Below are 18,533 nucleotides of genomic sequence, written 5' to 3' on the forward strand. Positions count from 1 at the left end.
CCAACCTTGGACTTTTTGTTGACTAAATTGGTTTATTAATACTTTTTTTGATTGAATTTTCAGTTTAAAGATTCAACACAGATATACTTTCTGCTATATAGCTATGAATGACACGATGGTTGCGCTCTTATACATTTTTATATAACACATGAATATGTTTTGATCTAAACCATTATATTGCAGCGCTGGCTGTATGTTTAGGGTCATTGTCCTGCTTGAAGGTGAACCTCCGCCCCAGTCTCAAGTCTTTAGACTAACAGGTTTTCTTCTAAGATTGTCCTGTATTTGGCTCCATCCATCTTCCCATCAACTCTGACCAGCTTCCCTGTCCCTGCTGAAGAAAAGCATCCTGACAACATGATGCTGCCACCACCATGTTTCACGGTGGGGATGGTGTGTTCAGAGTGATGTGCAGTGTTAGTTTTCGACCACACATAGTGTTTTGCTTTTAGGCCAAAAACTTCAATTTTGGTCTCATCTGACCAGAGTACCTTCGACACATTTGCTGTGTCCCCCACATGGCTTCTCTCACGCTACAAACGGGACTTCTTATGGCTTTCTTCTTGCCACTCTTCCATAAAGGCCAGATTTGTGGAGTGCACGACTAATAGTTTTCCTGTGGACAGATTCTCCCACTTGAGCTGTGGATCTCTGCAGCTCCTCCAGAATTACCATGGGCCTCTTAGCTGCTTCTCTGATTGAAGGGGTTGTAAACCGTAGTGGTTTTTCACCTCAGTGCATTCTATGCATTAAGGTGATAGTGAAAAAATGTAGCGCATAGTGTACAAACCAAAATGGCAAAATGATGGTGATAAATTGTATTCAAGTCCAAAAAGAATAAGTCCTTAAGCACAGTAAAGTGGACTAAACATGTGAGGAACCAAAAGTCAATAAACCGAAGGGCAGATGTGTGAGGGATATAGTATCCCACTGTGTGTAAACACGGATACAGTAACTGAGGAGGGTGGTTGTTCCAAATGTAGGCAAGAAGCTGTGTTGATCAGTAGAAGGAAACCACATCAAATGGAAAACGGCATCAATGAGAAAATGATAAGTATAAACTCTTACCAGATCGAATGGACTCCCCTGTCAGCGACATGGAGTCTTAAAGGCAGTGTGCCACCCTGAGCATGTGGAAAGATATCCCGACAGTCCGAACCGCTAAGTTGAAGGTACACACGATAAGAGTCTGGAAGGTGGGGTGTCCCTCATATGGCAGAAGCTAGGCATTCACTCCCATCCGGGGATGTGGAAAGAAAAAATGTGCAAGTAAAACAAGAGAACAAACTTCAGGCAGGCCAACGTACTGTCTTCCTTTCCCAATGATAGGAGCGCACACCCGAGCAGGGTCAACTCCTAGATTAGAAGCTCTGTTCAGTGAGTGTGTACCTATCGTGAGGATCTACTTGGGTCACCGCGGAGTTCAACTTAGAGGTTCGGACTGTCAGGATATCTTTCCACATGCCCAGGGTGACACACTGACTTTAAGACTCCATGTCGCTGACAGGGGAGTCCATTCGATCTGGTAAGAGTTTATACTTATCATTTTCTCATTGATGCCCTTTTCCGTTTGATGTGGTTTCCTTCTATGGATCAACACAGCTTTTTGCCTACATTTGGAACAACCACCCTCCTCAGTGACTGTATCCGTGTTTACACACAGTGGGATACTATATCCCTCACACATCTGCCCTTCGGTTTATTGACTTTTGGTTCCTCACATGTTTAGTCCACTTTACTGTGCTTAAGAACACGGAAGCACGCCTGCATGGGTGCCCCGAGGGAGATCGCTTCTCGAACTTGGCACTCGAGAAGTGGAGGAGCCAGGAGCACCACTGAGGGACCCCAGAAGAGGAGGATCAGGGGCCACTCTGTGCACAGAGGAGGTAAGCATAACATGTTTGTTTAAAAAAATGAACCTTTACATATCCTTTTAATGCTCTTCTTGTCCGGCCTGCCAGTTTAGGTGGACGGCCATGTCTTGGTAGGTTTGCAGTTGTCATACTCTTTCCATTTTCAGATGATGGATTGAACAGTGCTCCAAGAGATGTTCAAAGCTTGGGATATGTTTTTTATAACCTAACCCCTCTTTAAACTTCTCCACAACTTTATCACTGACCTGTCTGGTGTGTTCCTTGAAGGCCTTCATGATGATGATTGTTCACAAAGGTTCTCTAACAAACCTCTGAAGGCTTCACAGAACAGCTGTAATTCTACTGAGATTAAATTGCACACAGGTGGACTCTATTTACTAATTAGGTGACTTCTGAAGGCGATTGGTTCCACTAGATTTTAGTTAGGGGTATCAGAGTAAAGGGGGCTGAATACAAATGCACCCCACACTTTTCACATATTTATTTGTAAAAAAAGTGGAAAACCATTTATTATTTTCCTTCCTTTTCACAATTATGTGCCACTTTGTTTACATAGTAGGTGAGGTTGAAAAAAGACACAAGTCCATCAAGTCCAACCTATGTTTGATTATATGTCAGTATTACATTGTATATGCCTGTATGTTGCGGTCATTCGGGTGCTTATCTAATAGTTTCTTGAAGCTATCGATGCTCCCCGCTGAGGCCACAGTCTGTGGAAGGGAATTCCACATCCTTGCCGCTCTTACAGTAAATTACCCTCTACGTAGTTTAAGGTTAAACCTTTTTTCTTCTAATTTTAATGAGTGGCCACGAGTCTTGTTAAACTCTCCTATTGTGGGGTCACCAGTACGGTGTTTGTATATTGAAATCATATCCCCTCTCAAGCGTCTCTTCTCCAGAGAGAACCCTTACATTTCCTGTTGCATTCTTTATAAAGTCTGAATGCTGATGATGATCCCTCAACCTTGTATTTTTTGAAGACCTTCTCCTTTGCTTTTATATGCATTTTTACATTGGAGTTAAGCCATCCAGGACTTTTGTTCGCTCTTTTAAATTTATTACCCAATGGGATGCATTGGCTAATGCCCTTATTTAATATGCTCTTAAAGCAAACCCATCTCTTCTCCGTGTTCTTTGTTCCTAATATTTTATCCCAATTTATGCCTTTTAGCAAGGTTTGTAGTTTAGGGAAGTTGGCTCTTTTGAAATTCAGTGTCTTTGTATTCCCTTTATGTTTTCTATTAGTGTGATTTATACTAAAACTAATTGACCTGTGCTCGCTGTTACCCAAATTGCCCCGTATTTGCACATCCGTGATCAAGTTTGTATTGTTGGTAATCAGTAGATCCAGTAATGCTTTATTTCTAGTTGGTGCGTCTACCATCTGACCCATAAAATTGTCCTGCAAGACATTAAGGAACTGGCAAGCCTTAAATGAATGTGCGGTTCCCTCCGCCCAGTCTATGTCTGGATAATTAAAATCCCCCATTATAACACTTCCCATCCTTGCTGCTAATCTAAATTGTGATAGGAGATCTGTCTCCACTTCCTCCCTCAGGTTAGGGGACCTATAGCATACTCCCAGTATTATTTTCCCCTTAGCTTCATCCCTTTGGAGCTCTACCCATAAGGATTCCACCTCCTCCCTAGCTCCCTTAGTGATATCATCTCTCACATTCACTTGTACATTATTCTTGATATATAGCCATACCCTTCCCCCTTTTTTACCCTCTCTATCCTTGCGGTAAAGGGTATACCCTTGAATGTTTGCCAGCCAATCATGAGAGCTGTTGAACCAAGTCTCTGAAATTCCCACAAAATCCAAATCCTCCTTCGTGCAACAGTATCTCTAGTTCACCCATCTTGTCCGCCATGCTCCTGGCACTGGTGAACATGCCACATAGTTTAGACTGGTCGCATAGTGTCCTCGTATTGGGTGTTCCGAGATTGCAACTAGGATTGCTACTATACTTACCTTGGGTTTTTGTGCTTTGGTCAACTTATCATTAATGCTCCCAATACTGCCTTCTGGAATATGTTCCGTGCTGACTATCTCTACCTCTGGATCCTCCCCCCATCACCTAGTTTAAAAATCCTTCTAACTTTTTGGCCATCTTCATTCCCAGCTGATCTGCACCCTCCTCATTTAGATGCAGTCCGTCCCTTCTATAGTACCGGTTATCGACTGAGAAGTCGACCCAGTCCTCCAGGAACCTAAACCCCTCCTTACTACACCAGCTCTTCAGCCACTTGTTTACTTCCCTAATCTCCCTCTGCCTTTCTGGTGTGGCTCGATGTACCGGCAGTATTCCTGCGAATACTACCTTGGAGGTCCTTTTCCTCAATTTAGCTCCTAAGTCCCTAAAATTGTTCGGCTTCAGGTCTTCCTTACAGATTGCCCTCTCTGTCCTTCTAAGAATTGAGTCCCCTACCACCAGAATCTGTCTTTCCTTTCCCTTCGCTTCCCCCCCACTCTCACTGGAGTTCTTCCCCTGGCAGCTAGGAGAGTCCCTCAGCTCCAGCAGTGCTGGTCCCTGACTGGTTTCACCAATGTCACTCAATGGAGCGTACTTATTGGGATGCTCCAGCCCTGGATCGGCCTCCCTGGCACTTCCCCCCTCTACCCTTGCTGACTGTCACCCATCTACTGTTTGCTAGTGCCTGCACCTCTTTGTCTCCACCCGCCTCTGTACTGGCCCCTCCCGACACCTACTGTGTATGTTCCTGGCTCTCCTTTAGTATGGAGGGACTTCTCAGTGCTGACAGTTGCTTCCCCAGATTCAGAACCTGGGCTTCCAGGGAAACAATGTGCTTACATTTTGCACAGCAGTATTCGCCCTCAATTGGATGATCAAGAAATGCATACATGCCGCAAGATGTACAACAAGTCGCCTCTCCACACCCGCCGGGCATCGTACCTATTTAATTTAATCCCAATAAAATACATTTTATGTTTTTTGGTTGTAACATGACAAAATGTGGAAAATTGCAAGGGACTGTAGGAAAATGTAACACAGGATTCGTGTATGATGATCCAGACTAGTGTTTCTGAATAGAGAAAGCTGTTTATTTGGCTTTCTATGGATTCTGTAGTTCTGGATCGCAGCAGACAATCCTGTATCTGGGTTTTGCCGGACACCTGTAACCTGGCTTAGTAGTGCCCAGGTGTAAAGGGGGTCATTATATACTCAGGTCTGAGAATTGTTCAGAGCTCCCAGTTGGAGATCCGCCCCCCCAGTGTGGGAGATGGAAGGTCTCATTGAGGGGTCAGAAGGGACAGCAGGAGTCAGGAGAACCCCAATCCATAGGCTAGAGGTGGGCCATGCAGCAGGACTCTGCAACTAAAGGCTAAGAGAGCTAAGTGTTCCAGGAGAGATGGACAACAAAATCAGGACTGGTAAAGGGGGCAGCAGTGCTGCCAACAAGTGAGCCAGGTGGGCTTGCTATTTCCGGTTGTGTATATTGTGTTGAAGAAACCTCTGCATGGGCAACTGATATACATATGAACTTTTGCCTTTTATTGAATAAACTTGGGCTGCCATGCCCTAAAATAGCATTTTGGACCGGTGCAACTCATTGCAAAGACATCTACAACTTGAGTTTAATCACCCCAATCTTACAAGCTATATACTCTGGCTGCAGAATATCACTCGATTACCCAAGGTGGAAGAGAGGAGATGTACTGCAATGGAAGAAAGTCACTCTGGAGAAGTCGGGGTTGGAGGCTGGCAATGGTTGAAATCTGTGGACTCAGGAAAGATCAGGGCAGGCGGCAGACAGGAGAAGTATCCATTCTAGTCATTGTAAAGTCTCGTTTTTTTTTTTTTCCTATAAAAAAACAAACATGTCATACTTACAACCCCTGGCAAAAATTATGGAATCACCAGTCCCTGAGGATGTTCCTTCAGTTGTTTATTGTTATAGAAAAAAAGCAGATCACAGACATGGCCAAAAACTAAAGGCATTTCAAATGGCAACTTTCTGGCTTTAAGAAACCCTAAAAGAAATCAAGAAAAATAATTGTGGTGGCCAGTAACAGTTACATTTATAGAACAAGCACAGGTAATAAATTATGGAATCACTCAATTCTGAGGAAAAAATTATGGAATCACCCTGTAAATTTTCATTACAAACACTAACACCTGCATCAGATTAAATCTGCTTGTTAGTATGTAGGTAAAGAGGGTAAATCATCACGCAGTGTTGCACAAGATGTTGGTTGTTCACAGTCGGCTGTGTCTAAAACATGGACCAAATACAAACAACATGGGAAGGTGGTTAAAGGCAAGCATATTGGTAGACCAAGGAAGACATCAAAGCGTCAAGACAGAAAACATAAAGCAATATGCCTTGAAAACAGAAAATGTACAACAAAACAAATGAGGAACAATTGGGAGGAAACTGGAGTCAACATCTGGGACCGAACTGTAAGAAACCGCCTAAAGGAAATGGGATTTACATACAGAAAAGCTAAAAGAAAGCTATCTCTAACACCTAAACACAAAAAAACAAGGTTACAATGGGCTAAGGAAAGGCAATTGTGGACTGTGGATGATTGGATGAAAGTCATATTCAGTGATGAATCTCGAATCTGCATTGGGCAAGGTGATGATGCTGGAACTTTTGTTTGGTGCCCTTCCAATGAGATTTATGCAGACGACTGTCTGAAGAAAACATGCAAATTTCCACAGTCAATTATGATATGGGGCTGCATGTCAGGTAAAGGCACTGGGGAGATGGCTGTCATTAAATCTTCAATAAATGCACAGGTTTACATAGTAGCCGCTGCTGTGTCTCAGCCAATCAGGAGGGAGAATCTCGTGATGGCTAAGGCGCTCGTGGACATCGCTGGATAGGGATGGGGCTCAGGTAACTATTAGGGGTGGCTGATGGGGCTGCTACACACAGAAGGCTTTTTATTATAATGTATAGAATGTATTAAGATAAAAAAAAAACAACTTTTGCCTTTACAATCACTTTGTGTATCTAAGGTCAGGGCAGGCAGCTGTGATGTCCTGTGTTTTCATATTCGGACTATCAACATTTTTTTGTTTGGTAAGCTGACCAACCTGTTTGTGTTTTTCAGAGATTTTAGAAGAAGTCTTCAGGATCGCTGAGTAAGGGAACCCAGTATGAGTACGCCCATGTCTGATTCTCAGTACGTACTCCGCCCACATTCTGAAAGGGGCGGGGCTTTTTGAAGGTGAGAAATACCTGAGCAATCTTTAGAAACATATAATGCATCACCTAGATTGCTTTGTACATCCAGTGTCTGGATAACCGTTGTTTCCCTGGGAGCAAATGTATGGCCAAAGAACTACAGCTATGTAACAGGTTATATTATACAGGAGTGACATCACCGCTCTCCAGATATAAGTTATATTATGCAGAAGTGACCTCATTGCTCTCCAGATACAAATTATATTATACAGGAGTGACATCACCGCTCTCCAGATATAAGTTGTACCTAGAGAGCAATGATATCACTCCTGTATAATATAACATATCTGGAGAGCAATGATATCACTCCTGTATAATGTGACCTCATTGCTCTCCAGTTATAATTTACAGTGCTATGAAAAAGTATTGGCTCCCTTCCTGTTTTTTTTTGCATATTTGTCACACTTTAAGGTAGAAGGTGTTTTTTTTTTATCATAATGCATTGCATGCTTTAAAATAAAAGACCACCTGTGTGCAGTATCCCCCTCCAGCCACCCTAATACTTACCTTAGCTCCATCTAGATCCAGCGATATTGCAGCAACGTCTTGGCTGCCCGGGACTGCCCCTCCTCAATGGCTGAGACAGCAGCGTGGCACCATTGGCTCCTGCTGCTGTCAATTAAAGTCAGCCAGCCAATAAGAAGAGAAAGGGGGCCGGGTCGGGGCTGGGCTCTGTGTCTGAATAGACATAGGGAGCTGTGACTCAGCTCAGGTGCCCCCCATAGTAATCTGGTTGCTGTGGGGGCACTCGACAGGAGGGAGGGGCCAGGAGCACAGAAGAGGGATTCAAGAAGAGGATCTGGGCTGCTCTGTGCAAATCCACTGCAACAGAGCAGGTAAGTATAACATGATTGTTACAAAGTAATTGACGTGTATCAGTCTGGAAAGGGTTACAAAGCCATTTCTAAGGCTTTGGGACTCCAGCGAACCACGGTGAGAGCCATTATCCACAAACGGAGATAACTTGGAACAGTGGGGAACCTTCCCAGGAGTGGCCGGCCAACCAAAATTACTCCAAGAGCACAACGACGGCTCATCCAGGAGGTCATAAAAGAACCCAGAAGAACATCTAAAGAACTGCAGGTTATGAGAATGGGGTTGGTGGCGCTACCTGTATCCTAAAGGGTAATACCCAGATCGCTCTTCATAGGGTGTGTCTCCACTGGTATAGATAATATGTGTAGGTGTAAAACTCCCCTTATTAGCATACCATACCCATAATAAAGTGCAATCAAATTATTCTCCCGTAATTAAAGGGTCATCTGTGCTTCATAAGTGTACCAAAATATATGTGCTGCCTCCCTTATCTGAGGGAGTAAACCTGTACTTAATATTACTTAAATATGTTAGGTACTAAAAAAGCTTAAGTACAAAGTGCAGTAACCATAAGTTGATATATATCAGAACTAAAAGTGAACAGACCAAAAAATTCATTAGTGCTGAAAAAAATATATATGTCAAAGTCCTTAGAAAAAAGTCTTTTAACCACTTAACAACCTGCCCATAGCCGAATGACGTCCACAGGGCGGTTGCCTAACTCTGGGAGGGCGTACAGTGACGTCCTCCCAGAATTCCGCTATCGTGCGCCCCCTGGGGCGTGCATCCGAGAACATCCGTGACCGCCGGGTACAGAGGACCCGGCGCATCGCGACCGTTTACCATATGAGCGCTCCGTCAAATGACAGAGCGATCACATGTAAACCGGCATCATGTCATGACGCCGGTTCCTCTCTCCCCTCTGTGTACCAATCGGTACACAGAGGGGGAGGGATCGGATGGCAGCAGCGCTGTGGGCTGGATGTGTAGTGTCGACAGCGCTGCTCTGTGACATGTGCAGTCACATCCATGGATCCATCTATCCATGCTCAGCCATCCCTCCATGCTCAGCACTACTCTGCAATACCCTGCAGTACTCTACAATACCCCGAAATACCCTGCAATACTCTGCCATACCCAGCCATACTCGGCCTCTGTATGTGGCCAGGCTGTGGAAGTCTCACACATGTGGTATCGCTGTACTCAGGAGGAGGAGGAGAATCTATTTTGGGGTGTTATTTTTGGTATGTACATGCTATGTGTTAGAAATATTGTATAAATGGACAACTTTGTGTAAAAAAAAAAAAAAATGTGTTTTAACCACTTCCTGCCCGCCGTCATACGACGTTCTTGACTTTGTGTGAGGATATCTGAATGATGGGTGCAGCTACAGGCATCATTCAGATATCAGCTTTTTCAGCCAGCGATTCCCTACACCATAAGAATGATCATAGTGGATGTTCCGCTGTTTGATTGTTCTTACAGGAGGCGAGAGGGGACGTCCCCCCTCCCGCCTCCCTCTGGTGCTTCTACCGACTCCCTGCTACGATCGAAGCCAGGATCGTTTTTTTTAATTATTATTATTTCAAGCTTCCCAACCTAGAGGTGAGATGTGGGGTCTCATTGACCCCATATCTCACTGTAAAGAGCACCTGTCATGCCATATTCCTATTACAAGGGATGTTTACATTCCTTGTAATAGGAATAAAAGTGATCAAAAAATACATTTTTTGGAAAAAAGTGTCAAACTAAAATAAAGTAAAATGAACAATAAAAAGAAATTTTTTTTAAAGCGCCCCTGTCCCCGTGTGCTCGCATGCAGAAGTGAACGCATACGTAAGTCCTGCCCACATATGAAAACGGTGTTCAAACCACACATGTGAGGTATCGCTGCGATCGGTAGAGCGAGAGCAATAATTTTGGCCCTAGACCTCCTCTGTAATTCAAAACCTGTAACCAGTAAAAAATTTTAAAGCATCGCCTATGGGGATTTTTAAGTAGGGAAGTTTGGCGCAGTCTTCTAAATCTGCGAGCTTCATTTTAATGTGGTGGATTTCTTCTGTATGATGATCATGTGCATCTAACAGTTCATTATGTGCTTTAGAATAGTCCTGCAGGTTTTTCTCTAAAGCATCTGTTCTCTCCTCTAGGCAATCTATTCTGTCGTATATTTGGGACATAGAGATTTGCTGTTCTCTGTGTAAATCTTGTTGCAGAGTGAGAAGCATTGATTTCAGCGTTGCTTCTGTGACAGTGTTGTCTGTGACAGGAATAGCTGCTAGGGAGGGAGCTTGCTGACTGCCATGTGGGCCTGCCACCACAGAGGACCAAAGCTGCTTTTTGGCCTGGGGGTTCCTTGTTAGGGGAGTTAACGGGGGAGGTAGCCAGTCTCTTACCTCTATCTGGCTGCTGCCCAGCTGTGCCATCCTCTGGGGGAGGGAGAGTATCCATGCTGTCTCTCCTATTGATCGCTGGAAGGTCCCCTGGATGGTGTAGTGGAGATATCGGATGATTTGCCTGTGCTGGTATGACTTGTGTTGCTGGGGCCGGCGCCATCTTGGGGATTCTGCATGGCTGCGGCTGGCGGGTAGAAGTCTGTCAGATGGCGTGGAGCAGGCGGGTTGTACCGCCACCTAGACATGCCCTGGGGTGTCCCCGAGTCCTCCCTGCTTTGTTAGGATGAGAGGCAGGGAGGATTAGTCGCAGTGAGTTGCTGCAATCCAGGCTGTGGAGCAGGACCTCGGGCTTTAGGCATCCATCCCGGTCAGCAGCAGCCCTCGCCCCTCCAAAATGATGTGGGTTTTTTTTAGTCGCAGTGCTGCGATATGGGTTGGACTATTTGATGTGATTCTGCTGCAATATCAGTTGGACTATTTGATGTGTGTTAGGAAAGCCGCTAGAGGTGCGCATCCTCACCGGTCTCATGATTCAATTACGATTATCCTGTCAATGATTCAATTCCGCAATGCATCACGATTACTGCTCATGCACCATTTTTTTTATTTGATTTGTTCTTTAATAAAAAACACAGCAGACAACTTAAAGAGGAGCTCCAGGCTCCCCCAAAATACTAGAGGAGACGGTCAGAGACTGCAGACATGGTACAAGAGATGGACAGAGACTGCAGACATGGTACAGGAGATGGTCAGAGACTGCAGACATGGTACAAGACATGGTCAGAGACTGCAGACATGGTACAAGAGATGGACAGAGACTGCAGTCATGGTACAAGACATGGTCAGAGACTGAAGACATGGTACAAGAGATGGACAGAGACTGCAGTCATGGTACAAGAGATGGACAGAGACTGCAGTCATGATACAAGAGATGGACAGAGACTGCAGTCATGATACAAGAGATGGACAAAGACTGCAGTCATGGTACAAGAGATGGACAGAGACTGCAGACATGGTACAAGAGATGGTCAGAGACTGCAGTCATGGTACAAGAGATTGTCAGAGACTGCAGACATGGTACAGGAGATGGTCAGAGACTGCAGATATGGTACAAGAGATGGTCAGAGACTGCAGTCATGGTACAAGAGATGGTCAGAGACTGCAGACATGGTACAAGAGATGGACAGAGACTGCAGTCATGGTACAAGAGATGGACAGAGACTGCAGTCATGGTACAAGAGATGGTCAGAGACTGCAGACATTGTACAAGAGATGGTCAGAGACTGCAGACATTGTACAAGAGATGGTCAGAGACTACAGACATTGTACAAGAGATGGAAAGACTGCAGTCATGATACAAGTGATGGTCAGAGACTGCAGACATGGTACTAGAGATGGTCAGAGACTGCAGACATGGTACTAGAGATGGTCAGAGACTGCAGACATGGTCAGAGACTGCAGTCATGGTACAAGAGATGGACAGAGACTGCAGTCATGGTACAGGAGATGGACAGAGACTGCCGACATGGTACAGGAGATGGTCAGAGACTGCTGTCATGGTACAAGAGATGGACAGAGACTGCAGACATGGTACAGGAGATGGACAGAGACTGCAGACATGGTACAAGAGATGGACAGAGACTGCAGACATGGTACAAGAGATGGACAGAGACTGAAGTCATGATACAAGAGATGGTCAGAGACTGCAGTCATGGTACAAGAGATGGTCAGAGACTGCAGTCATGGTACAAGAGATGGACAGAGACTGCAGTCATGGTACAAGAGATGGTCAGAGACTGCAGACATTGTACAAGAGATGGTCAGAGACTGCAGACTTGGTACAAGAGATGGTCAGAGACTGCAGACATGGTACAAGAGATGGACAGAGACTGCAGTCATGATACAAGAGATGGACAGAGACTGCAGTCATGGTACAAGAGATGGACAGAGACTGCAGTCATGGTACAAGAGATGGACAGAGACTGCAGATATGGTACAAGAGATGGTCAGAGACTGCAGACATGGTACAAGAGATGGACAGAGACTGCAGTCATGGTACAAGAGATGGTCAGAGACTGCAGACATTGTACAAGAGATGGTCAGAGACTGCAGACATTGTACAAGAGATGGAAAGACTGCAGTCATGATACAAGTGATGGTCAGAGACTGCAGACATGGTACTAGAGATGGTCAGAGACTGCAGACATGGTAAGAGACTGCAGACATGGTACAAGAGATGGACAGAGACTGCAGTCATGGTACAGGAGATGGACAGAGACTGCAGACATGGTACAGGAGATGGACAGAGACTGCTTTCATGGTACAAGAGATGGACAGAGACTGCAGACATGGTACAGGAGATGGTCAGAGACTGCAGACATGGTACAGGAGATGGACAGAGACTGCTGTCATGGTACAAGAGATGGACAGAGACTGCAGACATGGTACAAGAGATGGACAGAGACTGCAGACATGGTACAAGAGATGGACAGAGACTGCAGTCATGATACAAGAGATGGTCAGAGACTGCAGTCATGGTACAAGAGATGGTCAGGGACTGCAGTCATGGTACAAGAGATGGACAGAGACTGCAGTCATGGTACAAGAGATGGTCAGAGACTGCAGACATTGTACAAGAGATGGTCAGAGACTGCAGACATGGTACAAGAGATGGACACAGACCGCGGATAATGTCCCCATAACGTCCCCCCAAACGACAATGTATGCCATTTCATTAATTATGGTTTATGTATGTCTTATTGTCTTGGTGATTGATTCACATCACAACTTCGTTGATGCCTTTTCTTTGGTATGATTTATGGTTTTGCTCATGGCTGAATGTGTGGGGCAGTGATGAGCAAAACCATAAATCATACAAAAAAAAAAAAAAAAAAGGTATCAATGAAGTTCTGATGTGAATCAATCACTAAGACATACATAAACCATAATTTAAAAAAATGGTCACTTTTAATGTTTAGGTCCACCATCAAGTTTATTATTTTTTATTAAGGTCAATCGGTCACAGTTTGGCAAATTTGCACATAAATGGTGCATCAGATATAAACTGTCAGTGTCTGACAAGTACGTGATCTTCTCTGGTCTAATGCAGCAGCCTGTGTGACAGTGAGCCGAGGAGGACTCTCTGGAGACTGGGAGTCGGGGATACTTGCTCCACATGTCTCCTCTCCTGTAGCAGCCAGCTCAACATATGGCGATGCCGGGTGGCTGGGGATGACGTCAGCGGGAGGCAGGAAAAGAGGGCGCGGCTAGTGCTCACAGCTCACTTCAGCTCATTTTGCAGAGGCAGGGCACAGTGCCTTTCGGCTGCGTTTGCGGCTCATGCCCACGGCTCATTTTGGCTCCATTCGGAGTGGCAGGGCACAGCGCGGGTGACGTCATCCAAACATCGATTATTTTGGTCGCCGCATCGATACTGAATCTCAGACGGCAAAACTTGACACATCGATGCTGCGATTAAATTCAACACCCCTAAAAGGTGCGATCCGGCGCTGAGAGGAGTTGGTGTAGTTAGCTTTTATGTCACAGTCTGACGTGAAGAAGAAACCCCTTCCCGCACATGTGCAGTACACGCGGTTGGACATTTTGACATGTTGGAGCTTTTGACAGAATATCGTGAGTGGGCACGTAAACAGGCTCCCTGTAGCACTAAGCGCTGTGACATCACAGAGCTTGGTGCTGTTCTGTCAGATTAACTCTCTAATTCGCTAATCTGATAGAACTTTGCACTTCTGTTTCACTTGCGAACAATCTGCCCTTTTCCAACATGTTCACCGTAGTGTTTCCCCCTATATGTAATCACTCGTCCTATCTGCATAGGGGTCTGCCTCCTTCTGTTGTCTATGCAAACTAAGGGAATCCATTATCCCCGCCCTCAGTATTAGTGTCCCCACTCGAAAATTCCAAATTTCAGGGCGGGTCTTAAACAGCAAGGGGTGTGGCCTTGGCAGGGATGGGTTGGGTCATTTTTTAAATTAGGGGGTGTACAAGTTTAGTCAGGCCTAGGGCAGCACAAAACCTAAATGCACTACTGCCTACGTCCTGTAACGTGGAGAGCTGAGGAGACCAGAGAGAATGGAGAACAGAGCTCCACCCTGGAAGAAATGAAGGCGGGGTCATTCCATGACTCCTCCCACCTGACTGACTGCCAGCTGAGTCCTACATGGAGCGACCAATCCAGGACACCGGGGACCGCCCTTCCCCCATGAGATGGATGTACAGATCTGCAAGTGTGTTACCCGTCCACCGACCGACCAACCAACTCAATACCACACCCCCCACCCACAGATCGATCCAACCACCAACCCGACAAACCCACCCACTGACAGGCCCTTCCAACCCACCAACCAACCAGCTTACAGTGGCGGTGTGTCCATTATTGGCACACGGGCTCCGCCCCCTCTATGTATAGATTTGTGCATTGCATTAATCTATCCATGTCTGCCACCCCCTATTCAGGTGTCTGCCCCTTTCAGGATGCCGGGCACATGAATTACAGCGGCGGGGGGAGTGGGGTGTATTTTTGAAGCACCTGATTAGCCAGAGGCTCTAATAGGCTTCAAAAAAGGTGAACTCAGAGCATTGCACTCGCAGTCCACCCAGACGTGTTAGAAAAGTGAATGTTTATTTTCTTTTCGAACACTGAACTGCCTCTCCGCCAATCAGGAGGCGCGAGTCTGATACCTGTCACCTGATTAGCTGATGGCACAGGTGCCCTTATTGGACGCCTAGCAGAACTAAGACACATGGAGGACACAGGAGCCGTCCCACGGGGTAAGTGCCGGGCAGATGGCGGGCACGGGGCACAGTTTTTGTTTTTTTTTAAAGTATTTTTCAGTTTGTTTGCACCCCCCCAAAAATGTTGTGCACCAGCCGCCACTGCTAACAGGCCTTCCGCCCACCGACTGACCGAGCGACCAACCCACCAATAGACTGACCGACAGGCTAGCCCACCCATAGACGGATGGGGACTGTTGTGGTGGGGCAGGGTTGGAGAGTCGGGGTAGGGGGCTTGTGAAGGGGCAGGATTGGAGAGTCGGGGGAGGGGACTGTTGTGAAGGGGCAGGATTGGGGAGTCAGAGGAGGGGGCTGTTGTGAAGGGGTGGGGTTGTAGACTCAGGGGAAGGGGACTATTGTGAAGGGGTGGGGTTGGAGAGTCAGGGGGAGGGGACTATTGTGAAGGGGTGGGGTTGGAGACTCAGGGGGGATTATTGTGAAGGGGCGGGGTTGGAGAGTCAGGGGGAGGGAACTGTTGTGAAGGGGCGGGGTTGGAGAGTCAGGGGGAGGGGACTATTGTGACGGGGTGGGGTTGGAGAGTCAGGGGGAGGGGACAATTGTGAAGGGGTGGGGTTGGAGACTCAGGGGGGGGATTATTGTGAAGGGGCTGGGTTGGAGAGTCAGGGGGAGGGGATTGTTGTGAAGGGGCGGGGTTGGAGAGTCAGGGGGAGGGGACTGTTGTGAAGGGGCGGGGTTGGAGGGTCAGGGGGAGGAGACTTGTTAAGGGGTGGGGTTGGAGAGTCAGGGGGAGGGGACTATTGTGAAGGGGCGGGGTGGATGTTGTGTTTCTTTCTAATTTCAGAACGTTGTCTGTCGGTGTCTCCGGTTGTGCGCAGTCCATGTCATCTCTGGAGCAGCCTGCGTTGTGCTGTGACCTCACACCTTTTGGCTCCGGCGTTCAGGAAGGATGACCTCCGACCCGCCAGCCCGGAACCTGGATGACAGCGAGCTGTCAGCTCTGCGGGTGAGAAGGGGGGGTTCTGGGCTCCTGTGGAAGTTGTGTTATTGTACATAGATGGATGGAAGCTCGGCTGGTTGAGCGGGGATCGGCGGAGATTCGATCCATCTATGGGCAGGCTGGTTGTACTTAGGTTGATCCACCTCTGTACAATGAACCTGTCAGATTTATTTCATGCTTTCTCTGCCGGCAGTTATTGCCACCAGCGGTGATCATTGTGTTCTGCAGGGAAGGCTCTATGGCGGCAGAACACAATATCACTGTTGGAGGGATTCCCCCGTTAACACCAACTGTGCTGATGGGGGGAATCGAGCGACTTTCTTTCCTGGAATCTGTTGTGTAATGTATGTCCTTCCTAAGTGTAGCCATAGTGGATTAGGTGACCGGTTTTATGGGTCCTGGCAGTGCTGAGGACCAAATCACGGCTCAAAGCTGCTATGACACCAATCTGTCCAATCCACAATAAAAGACTTCTCCTTCTTCCATTACACATGGAGGTGTGGGGACCTCTCTACAAAAACCAATCAATCCCTTCTTCCTATTCCCATCTGTCATTTACAGGACAGTCTAGACACTAAAATTGTGTACTGAGTAGTGGCCACTCCAGGGGGGTGTATAAACTGCGCATGCACAGTGCATGCTTTCCTTCTCTAGCTGAGCTCAATAGCGGCCTCTCCAGGCCAATCCAACTACTACAGCTGGAGAAGAAGAGCGCACACACTCAGATTGAACAGCCCAGAGTGACCACTAGAGGGCACACAAGTGTATATCCATTAGAAGGAAGAACGTCCCTTACATTAGTATCAGTGAGAGGAAGAATGTATTATAGGGTCATTGTTTTATATGATCTGTGCCTTCCCCTGTGATGAGAGGACAGGGTCACAGGCATATGGAGGATGTATTCTATGTGATGATAGTGTTATATACGGGCACATGGGGGTGATGAGATCTGGGGGTGTGTCCCTCCCTGGCTCCTCCCACATCCGGTGTAGTGCAGATTCTTATGAAGTAGGGAAGCTTTTCTTGGTGGAAGGGGAGGAGCTAGTGAGTTTTAGCATTCTCGGACCAGCCCCCCCCACCCCACAACTTCTGGTTACTGGACCTCAGGGCGAGGTTGCGATGTGATGATACGGAATTGGTGTAGGAGGCAGCTGTACGGGGAAAGTGGATCACCGGCTAGAAAGGCAATGTGTGATCCCTCCATCTCTCATGTCACCGCCTGAACCCTGACCTGTCATATCATTCCTTTTACTGATCTCCCCCATGATCCCAAAACACCTGGCAGTCACCAGCCCCCCGTTTTATGCGCCTGAGCCCCTTCATCTCCTCGGCGGGGATGCGCCATCCTTCTCTCCACGGGGTCCCAGCTCTTGATTTCATTTGAATCCAATGACTGGGGGGCGGGGCCGAGTCCAGCATTCGTTTCTATGGATGCAAATGCTGGACTTGGGAGCGAGCCCGCAAGGTAACCCCCTCGGGAGAGCGCTTTTAGGGGTTTTCTAATGCCTGGAGGAGCCGCCGATGGACCCCAAAAGAGGATGTTCAGGGCCACTCTGTGCAAAATGAGCTGCACAGTGGAGGTAAGTATGACATGTTTGTAAAGGATCATTTTTTATTTTTTTACTTTAAGGGGAATGTTTCATTACAGGATTTAATCGCATATCCTGTTCTTGGGGTGAAGCTAGAAGACCCCTGATATCTCCATTGAGAGGACCTTGTCACTACTGTCACATAGGGGGCTTGTCATTACATGTTTAGGACACATGTTAATACATAAACACCTATTACACATCCCTACACACACCAGAAGTGGAAGTAGCCATAGAGCCCTTTCCAGCCTTGCAAATGTGGCCTGTGCATTAGGGGTGCTGAAATTAATCGTTGCATCGATGCATAGCGATTCGGGTGTCCCCGATGCGGCATCGATGCATAAGGACCGGAAAAATAGATGTTCTGTGACGTCATTACTAGCCCCGCCCCTCCCGGGAAAGCGCTCCGAGCGTATTTTTAAAAAGACTTTATTTTAATTAATGTTATATTACAATAGATGCTGTGCCCCCGCTATATGTGTTTTTTTAAAAAAAAATGTCGCTTTATACCGAATTTCGCCGTAGTATTACGATCATGTGACTCCCGGCCCGTCCCGCCCCTCTTCACTCTGCTCTTCCCTCTCCGCTCTCCTCTTCCGTCTCCTGAGTCCTGACGTCAGCGGGGATTTCTCAGTCCCGCCCGCATCTCTTCTGATGCGATAACTATAGTCAGCGGGCGGGACTGAGAATTCCCCACTGACGTCAGGACTCAGGTGACACGTGAGAGGAGAGCGGAGAGGGGCGGGACGGGACGAGCCAGGGGTAACATGATCGTACTACGGAGAAATTCGGTATGAGGTGACATTGTTTTTTTAAAAGCACATACAGCGGGGGCACAGCATCTACTGTAACATAACATTAATTAAAATAAAGTAATTGTGGGGGG

The sequence above is a fragment of the Aquarana catesbeiana genome, linkage group LG03 (assembly GCF_042186555.1).
Source record: "Aquarana catesbeiana isolate 2022-GZ linkage group LG03, ASM4218655v1, whole genome shotgun sequence".
In the NCBI taxonomy this organism is placed as follows: Eukaryota; Metazoa; Chordata; class Amphibia; order Anura; family Ranidae; genus Aquarana; species Aquarana catesbeiana.